This window comes from Scyliorhinus torazame, chromosome 15 (assembly GCF_047496885.1).
Source record: "Scyliorhinus torazame isolate Kashiwa2021f chromosome 15, sScyTor2.1, whole genome shotgun sequence".
Lineage (NCBI taxonomy): Eukaryota > Metazoa > Chordata > Chondrichthyes > Carcharhiniformes > Scyliorhinidae > Scyliorhinus > Scyliorhinus torazame.
The window spans coordinates 83,683,843-83,697,048 of NC_092721.1; the positions used below are offsets into that span (position 1 = coordinate 83,683,843).

General features: G+C 51.0%; 1 protein-coding gene across 2 annotated transcripts in view; it reads left to right on the forward strand.

Annotated features, from left to right (window-relative positions):
• Nucleotides 1–13,206, forward strand: part of LOC140391659 (phospholipid scramblase 1-like) — a 133,033-nt gene that overhangs the window by 17,279 nt on the left and 102,548 nt on the right. The window contains exon 2 of one of the 2 annotated variants that reach the window (XM_072476368.1): nt 11,257–11,370. The exons of the other annotated variant lie outside the window; for it this stretch is intronic. The gene's annotated coding sequence lies outside the window, so the exon portion shown is untranslated. The remainder of the gene's footprint in view (nt 1–11,256; nt 11,371–13,206) is intronic. 2 annotated transcript variants of the gene reach the window in all.

Genomic DNA, 13,206 nt, shown 5'->3' on the forward strand with positions numbered 1-13,206 from the left:
AATGATCCCACTGGGCCTGTCAGTGTGTAAAAGTGGACTGATATGTGCACTGCTACTTACACTGATTTATTCAGGAACACGGCCCTTCTAAGTGAGGAGCGGCAGAAAATCCCGGCACCATCCAGTAGCGACCCTGGCTCTGCACGCTCCACTCACCCACCCTCCCGGTCCTCTCCACTGACTCGCGGCACTGTTCACCTCCAGTGCTTCTCTTTCCCCGCGCCAACCACTGCCTCCCTCAGCGCCACTCCCTCGCCATACCCGGACACCTCCAGCATGTTTGATTCCCAATCTTCACCCTGGGTGCCTAATGGAAGTTACTGATGTTCGCTGTGTTACCACACACATCTTGGGTTGGATTGGCACCAGTGCTCAATGCACGCTAGAGAAATTTGGCATTCCACAAATATAGCATTATTCTATTTCGACCAACCCAGTTCATCTCATTCAACCAAGTGGATATTTTTCAGAAGTTGTTTTTTACAGCTAGGATAAGAATAAAATAATTTAATCTGTTCAGTAATTTCTACCTGTTTGCAGTCTAAGGGTCTTCAACATAACACCCTGTGGGAAGCATAAAATCACTGACAGCAATTCTGGATTTCAAAAAAAGTCTGTGTGGCTTCCAGGGGTTTCAGAGGCGACGTGATGAATGTAGGCATTTCAGATATCTATCTGGTGCAGTAAGGGTTAAAAACCTGGTTAGTGTGTGAATGACTGCTATAGTCATGTTTTAACAAAACAAATCCTGGTTTACTAGACAAGCTGGTACTAGAGCTACAGCGGTGCAATTAAAGCAACATAAAAGTTGGGCTAATGGAATTATGTTTGTATGAATGTTCTTTGGGGATTAGATATTTAGAGAGGTGGGATTCTCCGTCCCACCACACCCATTTCCTGGTGCGGCATGCCCCCACCAACAGCGGGAGCCTCCGTCCCGGCAATGGGGTTTCCAATTGTGAGCAACCCCATGTTGTCAGGAAATCCATGGCTGTGAGTGCACAGTCGGTGAATTGGAGAATCTAGTTTATCGTGTTTGGCCTTAGTAAGACGTCGTTAATGGAAGGAACCAGGGGCTGAAGCAGTCCGATGTTAAGTTTCAGTTTAGATCTGTCTGTGAACAGCCACCCAACAGGCCGACGAGGGGGAGGAGGAGGTGCCAAGGAAGTGCTGCATGAGGCCTCATGTATACTGGCACTGCCTGTCATTCGAGGACCTGCAGGACCAGCCATGCCGTTGACGACTCCGACTGAGCAGGGAGACAGTGCAACATATCTGCCAGATCATTACCGTGGAGGTATGGGGGAAGGGCACCCACTTCCGGTGGCCATTAAGGTGACAACCGCCCTGAACCCTTTACACCACAGGGTCTTTCCAAGCGCTGAGTGGGGACCTGTCCGGCATCTTAAGAGGCCCCATAGGCCCAGGCGGCTCAATACATCCACTTCAATGTGTACTGAGCCCGCCAGGATGCCCAGGCAGTGGGGTTCGCCGCCATTGCTGACATCCCCCTGATCCAGGGGGTGATTGACGATTTGCATGTCCCCCGATGAGCACCTGCAGATAACGGGCCGCTCTCCACAAACCGAAAGCAGGTTCCACTCGATGAACATGCAGCTGCTTTGTGACCATCAGCTGTACATCATACGTGTCTGTGACCGATATCTGGGCAGTGTGCACGGTGCCTTCATCCTGGCACATGATTCCTGACATGTTCAAGCTCCTCCCCGCCCCCCTCCAAGCCGGCTGGGCTTTGGCTCCTGGGCAACAGGCGTTATCCACTGTGGTCGTGGCTGATGGTATCTATCTGGAGGTCACAGACCGATGTGGAGACTCACTACAAAGATGCCCAAGCAGCAACCAGGAGTGTGATCGAGTGCTGCTTCGGCGTCCTGAAGATGCGGTTTAGGTGTCAGGACTGCTCTGGAGCGCCCCTCCAGTATGGTGTTGAGAGGGTCGCCTGCACCGTGGTGGCCTGCTGCGTCCTCCACAACATCGCACAGCAGAGGGGCGATGTGCTGGAGGAGGAGGATGAACACCAGCCTGGGCCATCCCGTATTGGGTCGCTTTGATTGCCTCCAGTTTCACTGATGTGGGGAGGGGGGGAAAACTGGCCAAGGGTACGGGCATCACATTCCAGCCCTGCAGCCCCCCCCCCCCCACCCCCTGATACATACCTGCCGCACTACAGGATGTGGGCCCTGGGTTGGCAGTAACACTGGGTCTGGAGAATGATGGAGGACGACAACCCACTCTGCACCGGGGTGATCCCTGCATGCAAGCTGGTCATTCCATCACACTGCGCCATTGAATCCCTGGGATGAAGGTGGTGGGGATGGTTGCTGAAAGTGCGATTGGGGGGGGGGAGCGGGAGAGAGAGCCCATTCCGCCCAGCCCACCCCTTACGCCAATCTGACAGAGCACCAAGACAGGTTGTAAAGTGTGAACAGGTGTTTAATGTGACAACATATATACAGATAGGTGCCCGAGTCACTGTGCCCTGCACCCGTGCCTACATGTCTAACCTTCTGATCTTGCAGGCCCTAATGCTACGTCTTGGTGGAGCCCCAGGCGGTACATCAGGAGTGGAGCATCCTGCTGTGATTCCTGTCCTGCGACCTGGGTCACCATTGACGGCTCTGGGACGAATGGGCCTGGCTGCTGCATGGATGTGCCAGGTGGTGTGCTGCCACCCTGTTCTGCCTGCCAGATGTGCCAGCCTGGGGTTGGGGGTGGGGGGGGGGGGGTCTGCGATGCTGCGGTGTTCCGGCACCTCCCCTGCGGGAGTCATCTGCACTAGCACCACCACCTCTTCCTCCCTCAGTGTGTCTGATGGCCCCCGGGTTACTTCATGGGACAGGGGTGCAAGCGGAGCTATCTCCTGAGGCTCCCCGGCCACCTGGCACTGCCTGTCCTGGAGGCCCGCTCTGGTCTCGACCAGGGTCTGCATGCTCATGGCCATGGAACACAGGCAGTGGGCCATCTCCGTTTGGAACTGCGCCACATCACCCATTGACTATGCCACCACCTATGCCCTTAGTGTTGGGTGGGGTTACTGGGTTATCGGGATAGGGTGGAGGCTTGGGCAGGGTGCTCGTTCCAAGAGCCGGTGCAGACTCGATGGGCCGAATGGCCTCCTTCTGCACGCTAAATTCTATGATCTTCTAGGTCTGTATTACATCAGCCAGTGACTGCGCCATCTTCCTCTGGGACTGGGCCATCTTCCTCTGTGTCTGCACCACGTGTCTGCAACACGTCGACCAGTGCTTGGGCAATGCCGCTGACATTCCCAGCCATGGCCTGCTGTGACTGGGCCACACTCCGATGCATCGCTGCGATTTTCAGGTGGCTCTGGCACATGGAGTCTTTGAGGCAGAAACCCTGTCCTGGACATCAGCCAGCGCTTGCACAGAATGTCCCAGGCCTTGGATCTATAGCCAAAACAGTCCATAGCCAAAACCATCAGCCCCAATGTCTCTACCGCAGACGCCACCCGTGTGGTGTTGGACTGGGTGGCACGCATTGTCGGCACCATCTCCTGCACGTGGTTGGATGCCTCATGTAATCCATGGCTCTGCGACTGCACCTTCACAATCGATGGGACTGTCCGTTCCAGAAGCCCGAAACCTGTCCGTCCCCTCTTGAGTTCCTACCTCCACCTGCTGTACCGGATCAGCTGTGTGGTGCACACCAGATAGTGTCCTAGGAGCCTCCTCACCAAATTGCCCAGCCCAGGTGAGTGTCTCTGGGATGGTGGATGGTCGACAAATGGGACGGGATTCTCCGAGCCTCCGTGCCGAAATTGCGGTCGACGCAGGGGCGGAGAATGGGCGCCAGGCCTGAGATCGGGTCCGACGCCGTTCCCGCGATTCTCCAGTCCCCGGGGAATCGGCGCTAATCGGCCGATTGGAAAAAGGCCCCCGTGGCAATTCTCCCAGTGCAGCTGGCCAAGTTCCCGCCGGCGTGGTTCTCTCATGGTTCCACCCGGCGGGCACTCGGCCAGTTCACGGCGGCCCTGGTTGGGGGCAAGGGGGATCATTCACCGGGGAGGGGAGGGGCCTCCAGGACAACCAAGTTATCGATCGGGGGGCCACCAATCCGTGGGTGCACAAAATCTGGTGGGGGGTGCTATCCTCTTGGTGCCGGTCCGTGTTGTGGGTCGGCCATGTCGCGCGGGGCTGGCGACACAGGTTGCCACCGTACGCATGCGTGGACCCCCCCTGTCCGGAAGTGCAGAGCGTCGTATTGGCAGCCGGAGCTGCGAGGAGCACTCCAGGGTCCTGCTAGCCCCCTGCAAATCCCAGAATCACCCTGGACTTATTCCAGGTAAGTCCAGAGAGATTTGAGCGCGTTTGTTCGCGGGCGTGGGGACATAGCCCTATTATTGGAGAATCCCGCCGAGGGTGACCTGCATCTCTGGTCGAGGGCTGCCGTCCGAGCTGCTCTCTATGTCAATGCTTGGCTCACAGGGAGCGGGGTGGTGAGTGTGAAGAGTGGGGGGGGGGGGGGAGGGAGGATTGTGTTGTGTTGGGGGGTTGACACACATCATGAGGAACTGCAACTCAGCAAGATCTCCCTTCGTCGCCCAGTCGGGATGGGTACCAACCATGGCAGTCGGTATGGATACCAACCATGGCAGTCGGTATGGGTACCAACCAGGACGGTCGGGATGGGTACCAACTTGCGGTGCAGGGTGGCGGTTCGGCCACCTTCTGGGTGGGGAAGGGAAGTCGGGAGGTCAGGTTCACTGTGGTCACCCGGAGGAGGTTATGCAGTTTATTTCGGCACGCTGGCCAGTCCGAACAGTGTTGCTGGTGGCACTGATCGCCTCTGCCACCTTCGTCCAGGCACGGCGAATTGCAGCATCTGGCAGCCCCTCCTCGTGAAACTGGGTGCCGCTCTCCTCGCTGTCATTTGATTGGCTGGGATGGAGGGTGCGGGGAGTGAAGTATGTATATGCGGCTGCATCTTGTCTGCTTCCTGGGTGTGAAACCGCGAATCCTGCACTGTTTCACATTGGAATCGATTGTGTTCCATGTGGCGCTAGTTCTAGCCCCTTAATAGTAGTTGAATCAGTCCAGGTGCAGTGCCAGTTTTGCTGTCTTGGAACTCCACCAATCCTGTGCCGGCGTCAACACTTAGTCTCAATGCAAAATTCAGTGGCGTGCCTGTGAACAGAACAACAGTTTCGGAGAAGGGTGGCAGATTAAACTGTAGTTTGACACAGATAAGAATCTGTAAACTGTTTCCTGGGGGATTTCTCTCCTCCTTGAGTGGTTTATCGAAGACATCTCTGGTTTGGCGAACTGTAGTTAAAAGTAGACTTGACTTGAGATGGGGATTGTTTGAGTGGAGATAAAAGCTAGCAGTTGGGATTCAGTGTTTCATTGCTATTATTTAACTGATAATTGTATAAGCTATTTTTTTTGCATAAAGTTAGTAATTCTGTATAAGTAATAATTTGTTTTGATATACCATATCCCTATTTGTGCGTGGAATCACTTCTGGAGTGACGTACCCTTTCCTCACAGTCGTACAAATTAAATAAAATATTGGGGTTTCTATCCGGGTTGTTCCGGGATCGCAATAGTAGTACTGACAGTTTTACCATCATTACTATTGCACACAACAGATCAGAAGCCCCATAAGAGACCTTCATTATCCTGCTCCCTCTCCCTCCCCATCCCCCAACTCTTCTAATCCCAAAGCAAGCTAACATGTAAGCAAAACTATTTTACTCTAATCTGTAGTACTTCGAAACATAGAATAAGCGAATGACTAGGGAAAGAATAGGACCAGTCAAGGACAGGGATGGGAAGTTGTGTGTGGAGTCTGAAGAGATAGGCGAGATACTAAATGAATATTTTTCGTCAGTATTCACTCAGGAAAAAGATAATGTTGTGGAGGAGAATGCTGAGACCCAGGCTATTAGAATAGATGGCATTGAGGTACGTAGGGAAGAGGTGTTGGCAATTCTGGACAGGCTGAAAATAGATAAGTCCCCGGGGCCTGATGGGATTTATCCTAGGATTCTCTGGGAGGCCAGGGAAGAGATTGCTGGACCTTTTGGCTTTGATTTTTATGTCATCATTGGCTACAGGAATAGTGCCAGAGGACTGGAGGATAGCAAATGTGGTCCCTTTGTTCAAAAAGGGGAGCAGAGACAACCCCGGCAACTATAGACCGGTGAGCCTCACGTCTGTAGTGGGTAAAGTCTTGGAGGGGATTATAAGAGACAAGATTTATAATCATCTAGATAGGAATAATATGATCAGGGATAGTCAGCATGGCTTTGTGAAGGGTAGGTCATGCCTCACAAACCTTATCGAGTTCTTTGAGAAGGTGACTGAACAGGTAGACGAGGGTCGAGCAGTTGATGTGGTGTATATGGATTTCAGCAAAGCGTTTGATAAGGTTCCCCACGGTAGGCTATTGCAGAAAATACGGAGGCTGGGGATTGAGGGTGATTTAGAGATGTGGATCAGAAATTGGCTAGCTGAAAGAAGACCGAGGGTGGTGGTTGATGGGAAATGTTCAGAATGGAGTTCAGTTACAAGTGGCGTACCACAAGGATCTGTTCTGGGGCCGTTGCTGTTTGTCATTTTTATCAATGACCTAGAGGAAGGCGCAGAGGGGTGGGTGAGTAAATTTGCAGACGATACTAAAGTCGGTGGTGTTGTCGACAGTGTGGAAGGAAGTAGCAGGTTACAGAGGGATATAGATAAGCTGCAGAGCTGGGCTGAGAGGTGGCAAATGGAGTTTAATGTAGAGAAGTGTGAGGTGATTCACTTTGGAAGGAATAACAGGAATGCGGAATATTTGGCTAATGGTAAAGTACTTGGAAGTGTGGATGAGCAGAGGGATCTAGGTGTCCATGTACATAGATCCCTGAAAGTTGCCACCCAGGTTGATAGGGTTGTGAAGAAGGCCTATGGAGTGTTGGCCTTTATTGGTAGCGGATTGAGTTCCGGAGTCAGGAGGTCATGTTGCAGCTGTACAGAACTCTGGTACGGCCGCATTTGGAGTATTGCGTACAGTTCTGGTCACCGCATTATAGGAAGGACGTGGAGGCTTTGGAGCGGGTGCAGAGGAGATTTACCAGGATGTTGCCTGGTATGGAGGGAAAATCTTATGAGGAAAGGCTGATGGACTTGAGGTTGTTTTCGTTGGAGAGAAGAAGGTTAAGAGGAGACTTAATAGAGGCATACAAAATGATCAGGGGGTTGGATAGGGTGGACAGTGAGAGCCTTCTCCCGCGAATGGAAATGGCTGGCACGAGGGGACATAGCTTTAAACTGAGGGGTAATAGATATAGGACAGAGGTCAGAGGTAGGTTCTTTACGCAAAGAGCAGTGGGGCCGTGGAATGCCCTACCTGCTACAGTAGTGAACTCGCCAACATTGAGGGCATTTAAAAGATTATTGGATAAACATATGGATGATAATGGCATAGTGTAGGTTAGATGGCTTTTGTTTCGGTGCAACATCGTGGGCCGAAGGGCCTGTACTGCGCTGTATCGTTCTATGTTCTATGCATAGAAAATAGAAGCAGGAGGAAGCCATTCGAAGCTGCTCCGCCATTCATTATGATCATGTCTGATCAAGTTCTAGATCCTGATCCCGCCTTCTCCCACATATCCCTTGTTCCCTTTAGCCCCAAGAGCTATACCTAATTCCTGCTTGAAATTACACAATGTTTTGGCCTCAACTACTTTCTGTTGTAGTGAATTCCACTGATTCACCACTCCCTGGTGAATAAATTTCTCCTCACCTGGGGCGAAATTCTCCGGTATCAGCGCGATATCCGCCGACCGGTGCCAAAAATGGCGCAAATCAGTCCGGCATCATGCCGCCCCACAGGTGCGGAATCCTCCGCCCCTTGACCGGCCGAGCCCTCACCTTGAGAAGCTAGGCCCGCGCCGGACTGATTTCCGCTCCGCCAGCTGGCGGAAAAGGCCTTTGGTGCCCCGCCAGCTGGCGCGGAAATGACATTGGCGGGCGGCGCATGCGCGGGAGCGTTAGCGGCCGCTCATGGCATCCCCGCGCATGCGCTGTGGAGGGAGTCTCTTCCGCCTCCGCCATGGTGGGGACCGTGGCGAAGGCGGAAGGAAAAGAGTGCCCCCATGGCACAGGCCCGCCCGCAGATCAGTGGGCCCCGATCGCGGGCCAGGCCACCGTGGGGGCACCCCCTGGGGCCAGATCGCCCCGCGCGCCCCCCCCCCCCCCCCCGGACCCCGGAGCCTGCCCCGCCTTGTCCCGCCGGTAAGAGAGGTGGTTTAATCCACACCGGCGGGACAGGCATTCTAGCAGCGGGACTTCGGCCCATCCGGGCCGGAGAATCGCCGCGGGGGGGGGGGGGGGGGGGCAACCGGCACGCCACAATTCCCGCCCCCGTCGAACCTCCGGTGCCGGAGAATTCGGCAACTGGCGGGGGCGGGATTCACACCAGCCCCCGGCAATTCTCCGACCCGGCGGGGGGTCGGAGAATCTCGCCCCAGAGTCCTAAATGGTTTACTTAATGGAACATTATGTCTCTTTTAACTTAAATTAAAAAATAATTTTCTGCCTGTCTAGTTCCAAATAGGAAAAAGAATTGCTCCAGTTTGCACATGTACATGCAAAAGGTTTGAGCAATTAAGCCTGCTTAATTGGGTATGGTGTAGTCACGCCCATCATTGATCTGCATCCTTACAGGGAAAATATCCATGTCTAATTTGGGACCAATACTGGGAAATCTTCCTACAATCTGAAGCCATTATCTCAAACCTCAGGAGACCTAGTAACCGTTAATCTTTTCGATCCCAGCAAACCCACAATTTACCTTCTATAAATAGAAATGTTCCTCAAGATTCTAGTTCATCGAAGTTTTGCTACAAATAGATTGGAGGAGGTAGAAACCTTTTCCTTGGAGCAAAAGAGATTGAGGGAAAATTTGATAAAGGTGTACAAGATTACGGCAGGCTTAGATAAGGTAAACAGAAAATAGCTGCTAGTACATGGACTAGAGAGCATAGATTTGAGGTTTTGACTAAAGGATGCATGGGAGGTAGGAGTAAGGATTTTTTATGCAGTGAGTAATAATGACATGCAACTCGCTGGCTATAAAGATCATGGACACAGATCAATGATTTTTGAAAGGAAATTGGATGGGCACTTGAGGGGACTAAACTTGCAGGAAAACCAGGCTAAAGGTGACTGCTCTTGATCTCTAGACAGCACTTGACCGAGTATGGCATCAAGGAGCCCTAGCAAAACAGGAGTCCATGGAAAACGGGGGGGGGGGGGGGGAGGGGGAACCTCTTGCTGGTTGGAGTCCTACCTGGCACAATGAAAGATGGTTGTGGTGATTGGAGTTCAGTTACCTCCGATCCAAGACATTGCTGCAGTAGTAACCTAGGCCTAACCATCTTCAGCTGCTTCACCACTAACATTTCTTTTTCTTAAAAAATATATTTTATTAAAGTTTTTCGATCAAACAAATACAAAAATTTCCCATTTTACAACTTTGTAATAATATATACATTGATCGTTTTTTAAATAAATAATATGCTAACTAACGGCAACTGCCAACAACAAAATAAGAAACAACAGAAATAATAACTAAAATAGTAACTTCGTAAAATCTAATATAAATAACTAATATATAAACACACACATAAAACCCCTGAGGACCCAAATGAGTCCTCTCCACCCCCCTTGGTTGCTGCTGCTACCTTTCCTATTTTCCCTTATCGCTCTGCGAGATAGTCGAGGAACGGTTGCCACCGCCTGGTGAACCCTTGAGCCGAACCTCTTGGTGCGTACTTTATCCGCTCCAATTTTATGAACCCTGCCATATCGTTTATCCAGGCCTCCACGCCCAGCGGTTTAGCTTCTTTCCACATAAGTAGAATCCTTCGCCGGGCTACTAGGGATGCAAAGGCCAAAACATCGGCCTCTCTCGCCTCCTGCACTCCCGGCTCATCTGCAACCCCACCACTAACCTTTCTTCCATCATAGGGTCAGAAGTGGGGATGTTCACAATGAAATGTTCAGTGACTCTTCATACTGAAGCAGTCCATGTCCAGGCTTGGGTTGACAAGTGGAAAATAACATTCATGCCACACAAGGCATGAATGTCCATCTCCAACAAGAAAGAATGTAATTGTTGTCCCTTGACATTCAAAGGCGTTGCCATCATGAGTCCCCCACTTGCAACATCCTGGGGATTACCATTGACAAGAAACTGAACTGAGCTAGCCATATAAACACTGGCTCCATGAGCAGGTTAGGGGCTAGGAATCCTGCGGCGAGTAACACTCCGCCGATTTCCCCAGAAGACTGTCCACAATCTCCAAGTCATATGTCAGGAGTGTGATGTAATACGCTCCTATTGCCTGGATGAGTGTAGTTCTAACAACACTCTAGAAGTTCAACACCATCCAGGACAAAGCATCCATCTTGATTGGCACCCCATCCACAAACCTGCACTCCCTCTTACCACTGCACAGTAGCAGCAGTGTGTACCATTTACAAGATGCACTGTCAAAATTCACAAAAGGGTCCTTCGACAGCACCTTCTAAACTCACGACAACTACCATTTAGAAGGACAGGGCAGCAGACACATGGGAACGCCGCCATCTGGAAGTTTCCATCCATGCCACTCACCATCCTGCCTTGGAAATCTATCACCATTTCTTCACTGTCACTGATTCAAAATTCCTGGAACTCCCTTGCTGACAGCACAATGGGTGTACCTACACAATATGGACTGGAGCAGTTGAGGGCAGCTCATCACTACCTTCTCGAGGGAAGTTAGGGATGGGCAATAAATGCTGGGTTAGCCAGAAAAGCCCACATCCCATTAAATTAATAATAAGAAACTAAAACTGGGAATGGGCCTGATTTGAATTGCTCTAAAAAAGAGTCCGCGTGAACTAAATAGTGGGGGAACTAAATAGTGGGGGGAGGGTTCAGTTGCATGGAAAATTAGGAAAATCAAAATTTATGGAGACGATAGGAGTGCAGGATACTGATGAGGCTAATTGTGACCAGAAGGACCGAACGCCTGAATGTCATATTGCACCATGGAATCATACAAGAGTAGGAAAATTTTAAATTCAAACAAACTTAAAGGCCTTGTGACTGAACACCCAAGGTTCAAAGTTATGCAGCAGCAGGAAACAGGAGGTATGTAGGGAGTCGAGGACATCATCAGCTACATTCACCCTGAAGTTGTGAAAGACATAACATTCTTTATTGTCTTTCTGCCGATAGACGTGAATCTCTGGAAGAAGTTGCCAGCACACACGGTGAATGTGACTTCACTTGAAGCATTCAGAAGGGAGCTGGCTGAATTCCGAGTGTGGTCAACATTAGTGCATATAAAAGGTAGGGGAATTTGGGAATTTGTGTCTTGGCCACTATGGTCCACTGAAACCTGCCTGATTTCCTTTGTTGGGGAGGGGGGGGGACAGAGAGGAATCACTGAGTATTTCCTATATTAGCCATGGTTTTTCTCTATTCTAACTAGTGGCGAATTGGGCAGAGAGCTCAATCACAACTAGAACAAATGCGGCTAGCTTGATGGACCAGTCTTTTCCTGTCCTTCATTTATGTATGTTCTCTACTGGCTGAAAATAACTGACTGGACGCAAGACTGAATCATAGAATCATAGAATTTACAGTGCAGAAGGAGGCCATTCGGCCCATCGGGTATGCACCGGCTCTTTTGAAAAAGCACCCTTCCCAAGCCCACACCTCCACCATATCCCCCTAACCCAGTAACCCCACCCAACACTAAGGGCAATTTTAGACACGAAGGGTAATTTAGCATGGCCAATCCATCTAACCTGCACATCTTTGGACTGTGGGAGGAAACCAGAGCACCCGGAGGAAACCCACGCACACACAGGGAGAACGTGCAGACTCCGCACAGACCGTGATCCAAGCCGGGAATTGAACCTGGGACCCTGGAGCTGTGAAGCAATTGTGCTAACCACCATGCTACCGTGCTGCCCATCTGTGACTGAAGACAAACCCCATTGACTCATTGGTGTGTCATGCTCAGCCATTCAATTAAAAACTAGTGAATAGTTGGTGTTTTAGATCTCTTTTTTTAAATTTAAAATGTTTTAATTTTAATTTTTTTTTAATTTAATTTTTTAAAAAAAATTCTCCTTTTTCACATTTTCTCCCACATTTACACCCATCAACAATAAACAATAGTCAGCAAGATATGTCAATCCCCATAATAACAACGATCCCATCCGCCCACCAACCCCCAAACCTCAGCCCACATGTTTACATAAACAAATGACAAAAAGGAATCAGGGATGACCCATAGTCACCCTTAATCTACACAGCCCCCCTCCCACCTCCCCAACTAATGTTCGATGTTATCCAGTTCTTGAAAGTGCATAATAAATAGTGTCCATGACTTGTAGAACCCCTCCAAACTTCCCCTCAGTTCGAACTTAACCTTCTCAAGGGTCAAGTATTCCAACAGGTCCCCCCGCCACCCCAGGGCACTGGGTGGAGAGGCTGCTCTCCATCCCAGCAGGATCCGCCTTCGGGCGATCAACGAGGCGAAGGCTATGATATCTGCCTCCGCTCCCGTTTTCAACCCTGGCTGGTCCGACACCCCGAATATGGCCTCCTGGGGACCCGGGTCCAGTTTCACACGCACCACCTTGGAAATGACCCTAAACACCTCCTTCCAGTACTCCCCTAGCTTTGGACAGGACTAAAACATATGAACGTGATTCGCCCCCCCCCCCGCAACGCTCACACACATCCTCTACTCCTTCAAAAAATCGGCTCATCCTCGCCCTCGTGAGGTGCGCTCTATATACCACCTTCAGCTGTATCAGCCCCAACCTCGCACATGAGGTGGAGGCATTCACTCTCCGGAGCACCTCACACCAGACCCCTTCCTCTATAACCTCTCCCAACTCTTCCTCCCATTTTGCTTTGATCCCTTCCAGTGGTGCCTTATCCTCTTCCAGAATAGCTCCGTACACCTCTGACACTGCCCCTTCTCCAGTCCCCTTGTCGTCAACACCTCCTCCAGCAATGTGGAGGCCGGTTCCTCTGGGAAGCTCTGTATCTCCTTCCTGGCAAAATCCCGAACCTGCATGTACCTAAACCTTTCTCCCTGCTCCAGCCCACACTTCGCTTCCAGTTCCCTCAATCCTGCAAACCGACCCCGAAGAAACAAATCTTTTA